Here is a 15,622-nt window from a genome sequence, read left to right as displayed (position 1 = left end):
ACTAAGCACATTCACATATTAATTTACTCCTCCTAACCATATTGCAAAGTGACTATGACTACCTTTCAGGGTCTCTGAAAGATGAAGTAACAACACACATAACTAGTACATGGCCAAGCTGAGACTCAATCATTAATCTCACTTTTGACAAAGTCCACGCACTTTTTTTCTCTTGTAGTTGTCTTCCAAAAAAGTTAAAGTGCCACTAGCAGGTGACTTTGTCTTCTCCATGCCATTGTCCAATGTCAATCATTGACCCATGTTCTACATTGTTGGCTCTAAATTAAGAGTTCTTGCCTAACCTGACATTTAAATTTATCACTGGCACTGTCTAGAAAACTTCAAACTTGCCAAAATGTCAGGTGAAAATTTCAGTCTTTTTTTTAAAGCCAAGCAACCAGTTACCAATCTAACAGGTTGCATTAAAGTTTGATAGAAATGTCATGAATTCATAATGATGATTGAATATGTGTGATGTGATGCTCGAAAGTAGTTTTCTAGTGCAAAAGCCACTTCTGCTTCTGTTGGTTTGCTTAATTCCCACCATCCACAATAAGCAGGTGGATCAGGTGGCAATGGCTGGGCTCTCATAATATTAGCTTCTGTGATAAGAATATTAAAAAAAAAAACTCTTTTAATGAATGATGTAGCTGCAGGCCTGAAAACTCATCATGCCTTGCTGTATTAAAAAAGATACAGCAACACCTGGTTTTTGTTGAAATGTAAAAGAATAGACAAGGTGTTTTAGTCTGCTCAGGCTGCTGTAACAAACATGTCATTAATTGGGTGGTTTATAAACAACAGAAATGTATTTCCTACAGTTCTCAAGGCCGGGAGGTCCAAGATCAAGGTGCCAGCAGATTCAGTGTCTGGTGAGGACCATTCTTCACAGATGGTACCTTCTCATAGTGGAGGGGACAAATAGACTCCCTTGGTCCTCTTTTATAAGGGCACCAGTCCTGTTTATCTGGGCTCTGTCCTCATGACCTAAACACCTCCTCAAGGTACCACGTCTTAATAGTATCTCACTGGGGATTAGTTTTCAACATCTAAATATCTGGGGGGCACAAACATTCAGACCACAGCATAAAGATATAAATTAGTACTTTTTTTTGAAGATTACAGTAACTTCTGCTATTTCAATATAAACAATGATTTCTAGAGGTGAGTAGCAGTTAGTGCATAGAAAGGCTGTTCAGGGTTTGTTAAAGTGGTGTGGCTTTTTGCAGAGCTTCAATTGGCAATGGGGACACTTGTATAAAGGACAGTGAGTTATTAGGAAAATGTGGGGATACACATAAGGTTCTTCACATCCTAAAATTATGTGTTATACCTAGCCACCATGGGGCCAGCAAAACAAACTTTTATTTGTAGTGGAACATGTGGTTAATTTCATCTGCTCATCAAACCTTCCAATTCCCCTTCTGGCCATAGGGATGTCCTTGTTACCCAAGTAGGGCCATTCAGAAGCCTTCCCTGGGATTTTTCATGACTGGAAAAAACATGTTCTCTTTTCCCGGTAGGGTTGCAAAGCTATCAATGGCCATGTTCCTGCCACCCAGGAGAGACTTGTCTGCCATAGAAGTCATGAGGTTTGTCAACATGAAAACCAAGCTGAGATAAGGTGACATAAGAGACAGACATTAAATTTAATTCCCTGGTTCTAATTCCTGAGGCCCAGGTTTCTGAAGCTCATCCTTAAATTTTGTAAACATAAACTTTTCAAAAGTTGCTATGCTATATGAAATCCACTAATTTTCATACTTCAGCTCTGATCCAGGGAAAATATCAACTGCTTAAATTACTATGACATATAAAGAAGTGTGGCTTAGCTTGGCGTCTTGCTCAGCCTTGGCTGCTATAATGAAATACCACAGACTGGGTAGCTTAAACAATAAATATTTATCTCATCGTTCCAGAGGCTGAGAAGTCCAAGGTCGAGGTGCCATCAAGGTCAATGTCTGGTGAGGGCTCTCTCCCTCATTTGCAGATGGCCCCCTTCACACTGTGTCCTCACGTGGGAGAGAAAGGGTCAGCTCCAGGGCATGTGTAAGAGCAGGAGCCAGCTCTGGTCCCTCTTCCTGTTTTTATAAGGACACTAATCCCAGCATGGGGACCCCACTCTCACAACCTCATCTGAATCTAATTACCTCCCCAAAACCTCACCTCCAAATGCTTTCACATTGGGGGATACGGCTGCAACATATGAAGTTTGGGGGAAACACAAGCATTCAGTCCGTAACACTTGGGAAGAGATTTTAGAGTAAGCTAGAGGAAGGCAAGGATGTTGCTACCCAACCAGGTTCATTTGGCCGCTGCCCAAGAGGAAGCCAATATGCTGAGTCAGCAGGAATTACAGCTGAGAAAAAGAGTTTTATTCCACATAGCACTAAGCAGGGAGATGGGAGAAATTTCTCAAATCTGCCTCCCCAAGAATTTGGGAGACAGTGTTTTTAAGGATAGTTTGGCAGGCAAGGGATTAGGCAATTAGGTTTGTTAATTGGGGCAAAATTATAGGGATGTGGAAATCATCTTCCTGTGTTGCTTCAGTCCCTGAGGTCACAATGCTAGATGAGTCAGATTCTTGGTCTGTGTCACTGGTCTGGGTGGATCAACCAATCTGCTGGAATGTGGGGCCTGGAAGGTATCTTAAAAACTATCTTTAGGTTTCAAAAAGGTGATGTTTTGAAACCTTAAAATCTGTACCCCATAATATGCCGGAAAAAAAAAAAAAAAGGTGATGTTATCTATGGAGAAAGTTAAGAATCTTTATGGAGACCAGCTAAGGGGAGAAATTAAGAATCTTTATGACCACCAGCTGCATGGCTCCAGAGTGGCAATTATAGAGAAGCAAATAGAGGGACAGTGACTAATTATTATCATTATTTTTAGCTAGGCCCTACTTCAGTTCTCTCCCTGTACCACGTTATTGACTTGTTTGAAGGGCAGCTTCTAGAAGAAGGGAGGAAGGAAGAAATGAATGAGCAAAAAGAAGAAGGAGGTGAAGAAAAAAAGTGCAATTTCCATTCCTCTAAAAACATTTCCCTCTAGATTCTATGGCCCAATAAATTCTCTCTCTTTCTTTCTCTCTTGTTTAACCTATTTGAAATTGGATTTCTGTCACTTGCAATGGAAAGAATCCTGGTTAATTCACTACTCTTTCAAGAGTGTTACAAAAACTATTCTAGGATAGAATTATAGAATTAAATAATTAAGGATACATTCCTGATGGGAATTCTCCCAATTCTGTTGTTCAAATATTGTCTTTATCCAGTGAGTCCCTCTCATCATCCATAATATAATCTCTGTCCTTCCTTAAATAAACATGAAAGAGAAATCTCACTGAGAACTTTCAAAAGGAAATATTGAAACTTAGTCACTAAATAAAAACATGGGCCTACAGATTCTGGGAGATGCCAATTAAAGATAAAAATAATACAAACATGGAAAGATGTAAATTTTCAGGAAAAATTCTTCATTTTCTAACAAAGTTCATTTTACATTCCATTTCAGTTTAACCAGACTCTTTCTCCTATATTCCCTCTTCAATTTTTTTTGTCTTAATGTCCAACTCTGCTTCATGAAGAGGATATTATTAATATTATAATTTGCCATTACACTATAAATGTATCATCCCAAAGTTTGGGGTTTGATTAATGTTCTCTGTCATGGTTAGGATCTTGCCAGCTGGTTTTTTGCTTAGGCAAAAGAAAAGTGGACCAAGAAAGTGATGAATGAAGCTCTGTAATTTTAAAAATGATTGCATCTTTCTGGCCTTCGTTTAAGTTAAAAAAGAGAAAGAAAATTGGAAGAGTTAGAATGTTTAAAGAAAAGTAATAGATGAAATCAAATTCTAAACAAAATTAAAATGTATAATCTATGTTGACGAATGCAATTCCAGAAGAAATTAAAGATTATTCTTTGGAGAACTCTTGGGAGAATGTATGCTCATCTTCCAGAGCACTACGTTTTCCTGATGCTGTGAAAATAACACGATGTCCAACTTGCTTATCATCCTTATGAAGTTAGTTGTCCTTTGGTTTTGCAAATAAGTTCTAATTTAAGGGAGGATGAACCAAACAACCCATTGTGTTGCAAAGTGGGAGAAAGGGACTTGCAGGCCAGAGTTGCAAGCTGTTTGACAGCAAGTCCTTTTTCTTCCCAATTACTTCCAGTTTCAAATTGTAGATTGCATGCTCTGGAATCCTAGTGCTAGAATACTGGGAAAGAAAGGGGTTGTTTTTCACCCCACCTAGCCTTGATTTCCAGCTCTTACACTTGCTAATTATGTGAACTTTGCAAATTCCTTTAACTCCCTGAACCTTTGTAGTTTTTTTAAAAAAAATAATAAAGATGAAAATATGCTTTTCCCAAGCTATGCAGATAGATGTAAACAGGTGTGAAGTGCTTCATAATGCTCATGGTACCAGGTGACTTCTTTATTTAAGAAATGGAATTCAGCTCGGAGCTCTACTTTTCAAAATCTCTATTAGTCCAATGTTGAGACAAAGGGGGTGGGGCCGCAGATTTCAATCCATTATTGTCACTACTGGAATTTATATAAGTGGATGACTCTAATCATAGTAGAGATTAGACCTCTGTATGCCAGGTTGGCCAGAACGACCCTCACTGACGTTTCCCAGAGGCCTTTGCAGCTTCCCCCATACCAGATGCTGAGACCCTCTGTAGGACTTTTAACCGTCCCATTCCTGCTCCCCAACATCTTGAGGGAACCACATTCAGGGATTGGGCTCCTTTTCCTTCACCTCTTGAAGACCACAACCTCATTCCCATCCACCCAGGCTTATCTCTTCCTAGGGCCTTTAAAAGCAGACTTGTGGGGGGGGGGGGAGGCATTTATTGAAACCTGAAAATCTGTACCCCCATAATATGCCGAAATAAAAAATAAATAAATAAAATTAAAAAAAAAAAGCCTGCTCATTCTCTGCTGGGAGTGAAAGAAGTGCCCATCTCCAAGACTGCAGCCCTCTCTTTTAATTGCAGCCAAGATGACAAAGTAGCTAATTTTTTGGGCAGGTCATTCAATCACATGAACTTTTAGGAAAATTGCCCTGCCGTGTAAGCTATAAAAATTTCCATGCCTATCCAGCCACAATCCAGTGAGAGCTGGAGTTGCTTAAATTGTGCTTAAGTTTGATGTGAGAAGAGATTTTGTAGAAAGACAGAAGAATGGGGGAGGAAAGGAAGGGATGGAAGGAAAGAGGAAGAACAGAAATGAAGGGGAGGAAGAAGGAAGGAAAAGATGAAATTTCTAAGTCCCCTCGGAAATGTTCCACAACCTAAGACAAATTATCTCCTAACAGTCAAGAATGTGGTGAGGATGTGGAAAGACAGGAACCCTGGTGGGAATGTAAAATGGTATAGTTGCTGTGGAAAAACAGTTCTGTAGTTCCTCTGAAAGTTAAACATAGAATTGCCATGTAACCCAGCAGTTCCACTCCTTGGTATATATTCCCAAGGGAAATGGAAATATGTGTCCACACAAAACTTGTGCATGAATATTCTTGGCAACATTATTCATGATAGCCAAATGTCCAGGAACTGATAAATGAATAAAGTAAATTGTTATGTCCATATGATGGAATATCACTCAGCTATAAAAAGAGAGGAAGTACTGATACATGCTACAACATGCATGGGCCTTGAAAACACTATGCTAAGTAAAAAACAGAAGGCCATAGTTTATATGATTCCATTTATATGAAACTTCCAGAATAGGCAAATCTGTAAAGACTGAAATTGCCTAGGGCTGAGGGATGGAGGGAATTGAGAGTGATTGCTGATGGGTATGAGGCTTCTTTAGGGATGTACCAGAATTAAATATTGGTGATGGTTGCACAGCCTTGTGAATATATTTAAAAAAACAATGAATTGTACCCTTTAAAATGGTGAATTTTATGGTATATGAATAATAGAGCTCAATTCAAAAAACGAACTATATAGGACGGAGTGAGGATCATTCCTTGAGCACCCATTAACTTATAGAAGCTACACTTAGCAGAGTCCTTAGCTAATAACATTGACCAGTTAGTTACTAAATGCCATGTTCCGTTCTGATTCTCATAACAAGAGCAAGGCTATATTTTATTATCCCATGTTTTAGGTAAGGCATAGAGGAGAATCAGAGAAATAGGGTGACTTGTCTGAGATTTCTTGGTTAGTGGACTAACTCTGAGCCTGAGACTGATGAACTATGCTTGGGAACACAGGTCTTATGAAATCTACCCCAGCTTTTGCTGCGCCCTGTTGCCCTGGCTTTGACTCAGTATGGTCTCAATTACCATCCCAGCGAGGTCTACCCCATTTGTGGATTTAACTGCCGACAGTCAGGCTCATTCAGGGGTCGGGGCAGAGCATCATGGGAAATGAGAATGGCGCCTCCCATGCTGACCACTGAGCCCGCTCCTGGGCTGTTTCACTGGGGTAGGGAAGGGTAAGTGGATTTGGGGTAAAGTATTGGAAAGGCATGAAAGAATAGTTTTGGGGCATGCTCTGTGATATTGATGAAGGACTGGGGAACAAAAACTGCCTAAAAGAGAGCTAGAGACCTGCCCATGTAGCCCTTTGTAACTGACTTCAAGCTTGTACCACTCATTGCCACAAGACAGTCAGTACGTCAACAGGCAAGGTGTTGGGGCAAGGAAAGCAACTTTTATTTGGAGAGCCAGCAAACCAAGAAGATGGTAGACTAACATCCCAAAGAACCATCTTAAGTTAGTATGAACTTTAGGCTCATTTTTATCTTAAGGGAAGAGGAAGGAAGGGGTTGGGTTGCAAGAAGCAACCAAGAACACCAGACATTTGGCTGTCAGTGAGGGTCTGAGGAGGTTGTAAAACTTCTTTGCTCTCGGTCAATTAACTCTGGAGGAAGAAGATCAGGACGTTCCTAAAAATCTTTAACATAGCATTGTTACTGGTGTGTATACCTTTCTTATCTCCCTGGGAGTTGATTTTGGAAAAGGGACACTTGTCACCTTTCATCTAGCCTACGTGCAGAGCTCAGCAGAAACTTTTAACCTACGGGATATATTACCGCAGGGGTCAAAGGCAAAATGGAGCTATGAAATAGTTATGCTAAGCTTCCACTGTTACACTTTCCCAAGTTCATCTATTGAGGTCATTTGCCTTTTGGGGTTCCCTCTCTGTGTACCCCTAAACCTGCTTTCAGGAAATGATCTGAAAGAAAATTCTCAAGTTATATTGCTATTTGGAAAGTGAAATGCTGAGCAGACTAATTGTCATGATGAATTTGCTAACCAGGGAGAAATTAGCATCGAGGTTTTTGTTTAAGAGAATGTTGAGCCAACATAATGCCTGCCAAAATTGCCTTTCTCTAATGAAAAGCAGTGTATGCTTCTGGGTAGCTCTGAAGACTGCAAATTATTTCCTATCCTTTGAAGTGCCTGACAAGTTAAAATATTCTTTTTCTTGGTTTGCTGCATGTTAATAAAGTGCATTAGTTGGGTGATGGGTCTCTTAAGTAGTGAAGGGTAATTCGAGCTATGAGAAAAGCCACAAAGATAGAAACACACTTGTCTGGTTGGGACACTAATGAGGTGGAGAAAGCTGAAGGCATGCTTTTCTAAAAGCTTTTCCTGTCCTCTCAGATACCTGGTCACGGCACTGAACTTTATATTTCTATAATAACAATCAGATTCCAAGTATTACCTGTCATCTGTCTGCAAAATGCCTAAGTTCATGAGACTTCTTTAAGAAAATGAGTAAGAAGGGGGAGTTTGGGTGAAGCAAAACATTCATAATAAAGGCTTAGAAGAAAGGAAATATTAATATGCCCTTTTCACAACCCCTAAATGATAGAGCAGGGTACAGGAAAAGCAACGGGATAGAGTAAAGCACAGGCTTTCATTTTTTTGTCAACTTTAAATAATGAGAGTCAGAAAATATGATTACGTATTGAGTTTATTTGAGCACAAAATTTACAGATGGCCATCTGGGAAACACAGACTGCAAAGGAAAGAGGTCAGTGATCCCAAGAGGGGAAGTTAAGGTTTCACTTATATAGGTAGAAACAGAGAAATTGAACAGGGTTCAACATTTTCCATAGGAAGCCAGTATGTAGGTTATGATGATTTGATTGGTTATAGCTTGCTACATTTTGAGGAAGATTGCTTTAACATTCTGTGAGTAGGGGTAATGATCTGAAAGGGTCTTATTTCTGGTATCACTCAGTTATTTCTAATAATTTATAGAAAAATTAGAGATTACAGCTGCATGCTGCATGACTCAGGCCACGTAGTTATATTCCTCTCAAGTGTCAAAATAATTTAAAGTTCTAATAGCTTTAAGTCTGAATCATTTAATTTCCCATATTCATTCAACAAACATTATTGAGTATTTGCTGTGTGCATCAGATGCTGTTCCAGGCACTGGAAATACACTTAACAAGACAGAACACTCTCCTGCCCTCAAATCTTGTAGTCTCCAAGTTACATTTTTTAGAATTGATTTGTTTTTAGAATTGTCATATAATCGGGGCTATATTTGAGTCTTCAGTTCAAGGGATTTTTTAAATAGATGAAAATTTGGCTTTTGTCAGAAAAATCTGGATAGAGATGAAAGTACCTATAGAGTGTCCTGGGTGAAACCAAGAAGGGAAGGACTGTGGGGACAGATGGAACAAACGGAACATTCCGTACGAAGACACAGACACTGGTGTGTCAGTGAGAGACGCTAAGCAATTTCCTTGTGGCTGAAGACTGTGGCTGCAGGGAGTCACAGTGACATAGCTGCAGAGGTGAGAAGACCTAAGAAGACTTGGTTAAAGAAAAAGAAAAATAAAGAAAGAAACTCTCCTTTAGTGGAAAGGACAAAAGCGATCTGTGGGTGGAGAATTTTCTGTTAAAAGCATGTCTTAAGACATTACTGAAATTTATTTCCAAATTCACATTTATCCACCCACTTGGTTTTTGGTGCCAGCAAACTGACTGTGAAATAAGTTTTGGCAGGAGTAAAATAGCTATGATTATAGAAATCCATCACTGTGATAGAGCAAAGGAATTGCAAATGGTCAGCAGGGGATATATATATATTTATATATATATGTATGGATATGGATATTATATATATATTTTTTTAATATAACATGTAGCTTTTATAGTTTTTTAGTTAAACAGCAACAAGAAGAAAAGCCTGCAACGCAGCTCAGGATAAAGTACAAATTACAAAGAGAATTAATGTGAAAGACATGCTCAGGTTTTGCCTTTGAGCTCCGACAGTTATTAGCTGTCATCACTGGTGTTTGCCCAAATCTCATCCTCGGTGTCAGAGAGTGGCTGCCACCCTGGATTTGTCTGAATTACTTTCTTGCTTTCCTTCTGCTCTTGCTCACCTCTAATAGGGAGGGCTTGGGTGCTGCTCTTCTGAGTCTGAAATAACAAGCCTATTTATTTAGCCACTCTCCTGTAGTCATTTCTGTCTCTTCTGAGTATGAATCTCAGTCCAAAAACTCAGCACGTTCAGACCAACATGATCTTAGCTCTAGGAATCTAGGCCTGCCGTCAGGGGAGAAATTAGATTTCAGTCTCTACTGGGGATCTCTCCTCTGGAATTGCCCACTGACCCAGGGCCCTCCTCCACTGAGTGCTATCACATGAGAGCCCCAGGGCACTGCCAGGGAGGGGCCCACTACCCCCCGGGTCCACTAACTTTGCCCTTATGTCCTTAGACACAAGGAGGATTGCCTTCCTCTCTCTGGTGTTTCTCCCAGAGAAGCTTGCTTCTTCCCCGCAGAGTACATTGCATGCACTTATATATGAGTTTAGGCTTTTTGAAAACAACATCCAGGAAACCAAGCATCTTAACCTCTTTGCCATAAGCTCACTCTGGACAGAAAGCACAGAGCCTGCTTGTCTGTGTGGCGACTTTCCTTCCCTCAGTCTGGTCTCTCAAGGCAGCGGTGACAGCAAATGGTGGTGGAGCAGCAGCATGGGGCCATTGAGCCTTGCTCCATCTCCAAAAGGTGGACATACTCTGATGTCCATCGACACAAAATGTGGTGTAGTTCATACAACATGTATGGTATATCCATCCATGAAAAGGAAAGAAGTACTGCTGCATGCCACAACACGGATGAACCTTGAACATGTTATACTAAATGACAGAAGCCAGTCACAGAAGATCTTATATTATATGATGACATTGAAATGAAATGTCCAGCATAGGCAAATCTACACAGACGGAAAGTAGATTAGCCCTCGACTAGGGTTGATTGGGTGGGGGGTGACTGCTAAAAGGTAAGGGGTGGTAAAAATATTCTAAAATTTATTGTGGTGATGGTTACATGACTCTTTGAATATACTAAAAAAAATTGAATTGAATACTCATAATAGGTGAATTGTATAGCTTGTGAATTATATCTCAATAAAACTATTACTAGAAAAAAAAAGGTATAGGGCTGCAATTTGCTGACCCTTGACCTATGCACTGTCTCAAAGAAATGGATGTTATCTTTGGGCCGTATATTTCATTAACGGTAATTCTTCTTTGTCACAAATTGCTGATAACTGGCTGCTCTTCTAAGTTAATCACATTTCTAGGATGCAGAACAATCTTTTTTCCAAGTGTCTCTCATAACAACTGGGCCACTAACTTTCTCTCCAGGTTGTCAAAAGAAAGGAGGGAGTGATCATTCTACTTACACCCATAGAGCTTACTCTGAATGCTCAAGAGCCAACTTTAATGTGCTAAATTTGTGAGACTGTGATAACATCTAGAACATGGAGTGATGAATCATGAAGTTGGAAGAGATCCTGGAAACAATCCAGCCTAGTGGGTTTCAGATGTGCTTGGTAGAATCTGGAGCTAGAGAACAGGAGCCTCGGGGCGACCGCAGGAGGGAACTGGGGCAGGTGACAAGTTGGACAGGGTGGGCTCCCACCCCTCCTTCAATCAGAGCAGCCCTGATTTTATCGGATGCATATACCGGGCTTTAGCAAGATTTCCTTTGAAGAGTTCAGCAGCTAACAAATCTTTAAGACTGCTTCGATCTCTAATTCTATAGACAATGGAAATATGGCCAGGGAGGATTTGTCAAAGTCCACACGTCAGTTTGTTGGCAGAGCAGGACTTAGAGGCATAGGATGGGCGGGGTGGTTAGGGCCATTTAATCCAACTACACTCAGAGCCGGATTCCTGAAGGCAAGAGAGCATGACAGGCTCTGTGGCTGAGTGGCTTGTGCTTTAACCCTGTGCGACCACTTATCAGGGATGTGATCTTGAGCAAGAAGCTCAGCCCTGCTCAACCTAGGCTTCCTCGTCTGTAGATGGGCCAAATGGCAGCACCAAGCCCAGAAAATGAAATGGGATGATGCCAAGCATCTGGCACGTAATAGCGGCCTGGTAAGTGTTAGCCATTATTATAAATGGTAATGCAGACTCTCCGCGTACTTTGGTTTCCGCTAGTTCCCTGGCTAAGAGGCAGCATGAGGCAATGTGCCTGTGAAGTTTTCCTCTCCCCAGACCAAATCAATCTGAGTTGATTTCCGTGGCCTGCCGTTAAACCATGTCGCTCCTGTTCTGTAATCCTGCAGTTGGAGCAGTTGACCTCACTGTAAGATTTTTCATTTGTTTCTGTTCAGTTTCACCTCAGTGTCGCTTATCTGAGACTACGGTGTTATTTTCCAATACCAAGTGGAAAGGCCATGGCCAAGTCCATCTGACAGCTTGATCTCATTGAGAATCCACACTCAGTCTTGAAGTTTCTGCTGGACCATGTATAAGGATCCCATTAGGTGGATAGTTCTAAATAACCCTTTTGGTCCATGCTTCAGATTGTGGCTTGCTGCTTGCTCATTTCTAACAAGATTTCTCTCTCCTGCTTTGCTTTTCCCATCTAAAGTACTTTCCTGCTCTTTCTGTTTTATTTTCCAAATAAGGTCTGGGATTTTCCTGGAATCCCAGCATGTAGCTACTTCACAAAAGACCCCCTCTAAGCTTAGTATCCATAAACTTCTGAGTAAGGCATAGCAACACCACCTGACCCTGCCTGCCGGCCCCAGATTCTGTGCTTTTAACTTGAAATATAAGTTTACTTAACTCTAAGCAGTACTTTTTTTTAATAACCAATGTTAAGCCATTGACCTACTAAATTATGTTTACTATTTCTCAGCTTTCATTGCTCTTTAGTGCTAATAGTCAAAAACATCTTGATTTATATGGTAGCACATACAGTTATGTGTTGCATAATGATGTTAGGCCAAGAATATACTATACACATATACTAGGGCGGTCCCATAAAATTAAAATACTGTGTTTTCACTGTACATTTTCCATGTATAGATATGTTTAGATACACCAATACTTGTAATTATGTTATAATTATGTTGCCTGCAGTATTCAGTACAGTGGCATGGTATATAGGTTTGTACCCCAGGAGCAATAGCCTATATCATATAGCCTAGATTATAGGTAAGTTTTACCATCTATAGGTTTCCCTAAGTATACTCTATCATGTTCACATGACAAAACAGCCTAATGAAGAATTTCTCCAAATGTGTCCCGATCATTAAGCAATGTATGTATGACTGATACCTTTATGAAAATGGAGAAATTATACATCCCGACAAGATTAATATATGGCCAAAGTTTTGATGCAAATTCCATACACTTATTAAATTTGTTTTGTATTTTATGCACATACACACATACACATTGCAGAGTTTAACCGAGTTTTTTAAAAATAAAAATGCAGATGGATCAATCTTCACCCACTCTGCTAACGATTTCGTTATAGTTAGTTCCTTATGCCACTGAAAATGTGCTTATTAAACAACTTAATGCATTGCTTTTTTTAAAGGCACCAATGGATTTCCTTAGCATTTTGCTTACTGACTTTTTAGCTTTACAGAAAGTTAGATTTGCAGGGACCATAAAGGATGGGTCATTCTTTCTTATTATTTTACTGATGGGAAAAATGAAGCCCACAGAGTGTAAAACTGAGCCAAGATCACACAGAATTAAGCACCAGGGCTGGGAACAATCTTCTGCGTCTTGGGCAAGTCTTAACAGATCCTGCTATATCTGGCCTGTGGAGTAGCTGCATCATAATCACCTGGGACACTGTTTAGAAACAACAAACAGATGGATTCCCTGGCAAACTTGACATTTTCTGAGTTAGAGCTGGTGTGGAGTGAGGCTAGGGAATCTGTATTTTAGAATACTTCCCCAAACAACTGTGATACACTCAGGTTTAGGAAAAGCTAACTACTCAGGTATACTGCATAGAGCAGAACCCAGCCCAATTATTGGCCACAAAATTAAGAAGGAGCATAGATTATATAAAACTTCCCTACCACAACTTTTACGAAGAAAATAAAGGCACAATCTAGATCACATTACCTGAATTCAGTCTGACTTCCCAAATTGGAAGATCAAGAAAAATGTTGAGTAGTATGAATGCAAGAAAAGATATGAAGGTATAAACTGTAAGAATTTTGGCTGGGCATATCCAAGAACTCAGCATAGAAAATTGTGCAGTGGGCTTGCAAAAGTGTTGTGTGCAATGAGCACTGCACTCCCCAGAGTCTAAGTTCCAATGAGAAAATGGAAGTCTCAGTAGGTTACCTTGCTTCAAACACTAGGAGCTGTAGCTGCTAATTTACCTACCTCTGCTCCTTTCCTACACTTTCCCTTTTTTCTTGTCAATTCTTTCAAGTGAAGGGTGCCCCAAAGCACAGTGAGTACTCTGTTAATGCCCATTCTTAGGTCTGGATGACGAGTCTTGTTCAGAACACGCTTAGCCAAAATATAGCTTAGACACTACAAAACATGTTACAAATGTTGGGCAGCATTATGTCTCACTGTCATCTATCTAATTTCTGACCAGGGTCAAATATTGGCAATCGCTACCATTGCAAATCATTGCCATCAATCTTGCATGTTAGAGGCAAGGACCCTCAAAGACCCTCAACTCCCCTATGACTTGTCCTACGCATGAACTTCGCCCTGGAAAATTCCAGCTATAGCTCCGAGAAGAATGCAGTCCATGACGTGCTGACCACGGAATGCTCCAGGATGTGTTGACTGCAAATGTTCCGGTTGGAGATGAGTAATCAGTCAAAAACAAGATACTGATAAGACACTGATTAGGGCTAATCAACCCAGACCCAAGCCTCATCATCACTACTCTATTTTTTGTTTTGACTTCCTTGTTTTTGTATGCCTATAAAACCTACTAAAAATCTAAGTAAAGCAGACCTTGACAACCATTTGCTTGGTCTCGTTTCTCTCTCTTGCTCATCTCTTTCAGGCACGGTCCCCCTCGCCCCCGCGAGTAACAAAAGGTCCCGCGGGCCGGGACACTTGCAGAGCACAGTATCCCAAAACATAGTGGAAATTGGAAGGTATTTGTTGAGATGACCAATATCTAAAACACTGTAAAGTCAACTGGGTTATTCCACCATCTTTATCAGAGTAATTTAAAAGGGAAATTAAAGAGTGCATCAAGGGAATGTGGGAATGTTTAGATTTTTTTTAAAGGATTTCCTTGATTAAATCCAAAATAGTGAGTGGTTTTTGGTAGGAAATGCCAATATCTTTACACTTCTGCTTCTTAGATGTGATTATCATTAACATGCAACTGCTCCTACAACAGAAAGGTAAATGCATGTCACAAGGAAATTCCATACATATTGGTAACATAACAAATTTTTTTCCAATTATTAAAAAACTTAATTTTTATCCTTTGACTATTAAAGCTGGAAAGTTCTGGAAAACTTTCTAGTCTTATAAATCAAAAAAGAAAACTGAGCCCCTGAGAAGTATTTCATCCAAGGAGAGTAAATTTCTGGTTTACTGACTCATAATTCAGCATTTATTTTCTCCTTCTACTGAAGTTTCTGTAGGAAAGGTGAAGAACTTAAAAATTTTTAAATTTTGTCAAATGTTTGTTTATAAGACAATGAGGAATTTTTTGACAGCACCTGCAAGTTATTTATTTTTCTTATTTTATTTTTATTAATAAGTAATATATTGTATTTCTCCATTTTATAACTGGGTCAGTTAATGTTTAGAGCGAGCAGATGTTTAGCAGTCTTTGAATATTGTAATATAGTCTCTAATCAGCTTTGAAGGTTAGACACTTTTGGCTTCACTATTTTCTCTTCATGAAAGTATTAACATGACAGATTATAAATTTATTAATAATTAAAGTGATATAGACTCAACACTGTTAGTAGAGCATAAAATTCACAGTGACTACTTATATTTCCCTCTGTAGACAGTTATACCTGTACTAAGTGAACTTCAAGGTCATTTGAGCTTTGATACATATTCATATACATACATAATGAGTGGGATGTGCACCATCTGGGGGATGGTCATGCTGGAAACTCAGACTTGTGGGGGGAGGGGGGAAAGGGCATTTATTGAAACCTTAAAATCTGTACCCCCATAATATGCCAAAATAAAAAAATAAAATAAAATAAAATAAAATAAAAAGAATTGGTGCCATTGAGAGAGGAGGCCTGATCCATCCAAAAGAATTCAAGGTATGAATTTCTTCACATTTCAAGTAAGTCACTGTGGAAAGAGAGTGTTGGTATTTGTGATTGCTTTAATCTGAAGGTTTTGCAGAGTTCAAATT

The 15,622-nt window shown here is 39.6% G+C and overlaps 1 long non-coding RNA gene across 1 annotated transcript; it reads left to right on the top strand.

Annotated features, from left to right (window-relative positions):
* The first annotated feature begins 11,176 nt into the window (after positions 1-11,176).
* On the top strand, positions 11,177-14,246 carry LOC142875642 (uncharacterized). Its single transcript, XR_012922961.1, has 2 exons — positions 11,177-11,379; positions 13,865-14,246. It is a non-coding gene; the product is annotated as an uncharacterized LOC142875642 (long non-coding RNA).
* The last annotated feature ends 1,376 nt before the right edge of the window (positions 14,247-15,622 follow it).

The sequence above is a fragment of the Microcebus murinus genome, chromosome 14 (genome assembly GCF_040939455.1).
Source record: "Microcebus murinus isolate Inina chromosome 14, M.murinus_Inina_mat1.0, whole genome shotgun sequence".
NCBI classification, from domain to species: domain Eukaryota; kingdom Metazoa; phylum Chordata; class Mammalia; order Primates; family Cheirogaleidae; genus Microcebus; species Microcebus murinus.
Note: the sequence above shows the minus strand (reverse complement) of the source record. Positions and strands in the feature narration are given on the sequence as shown.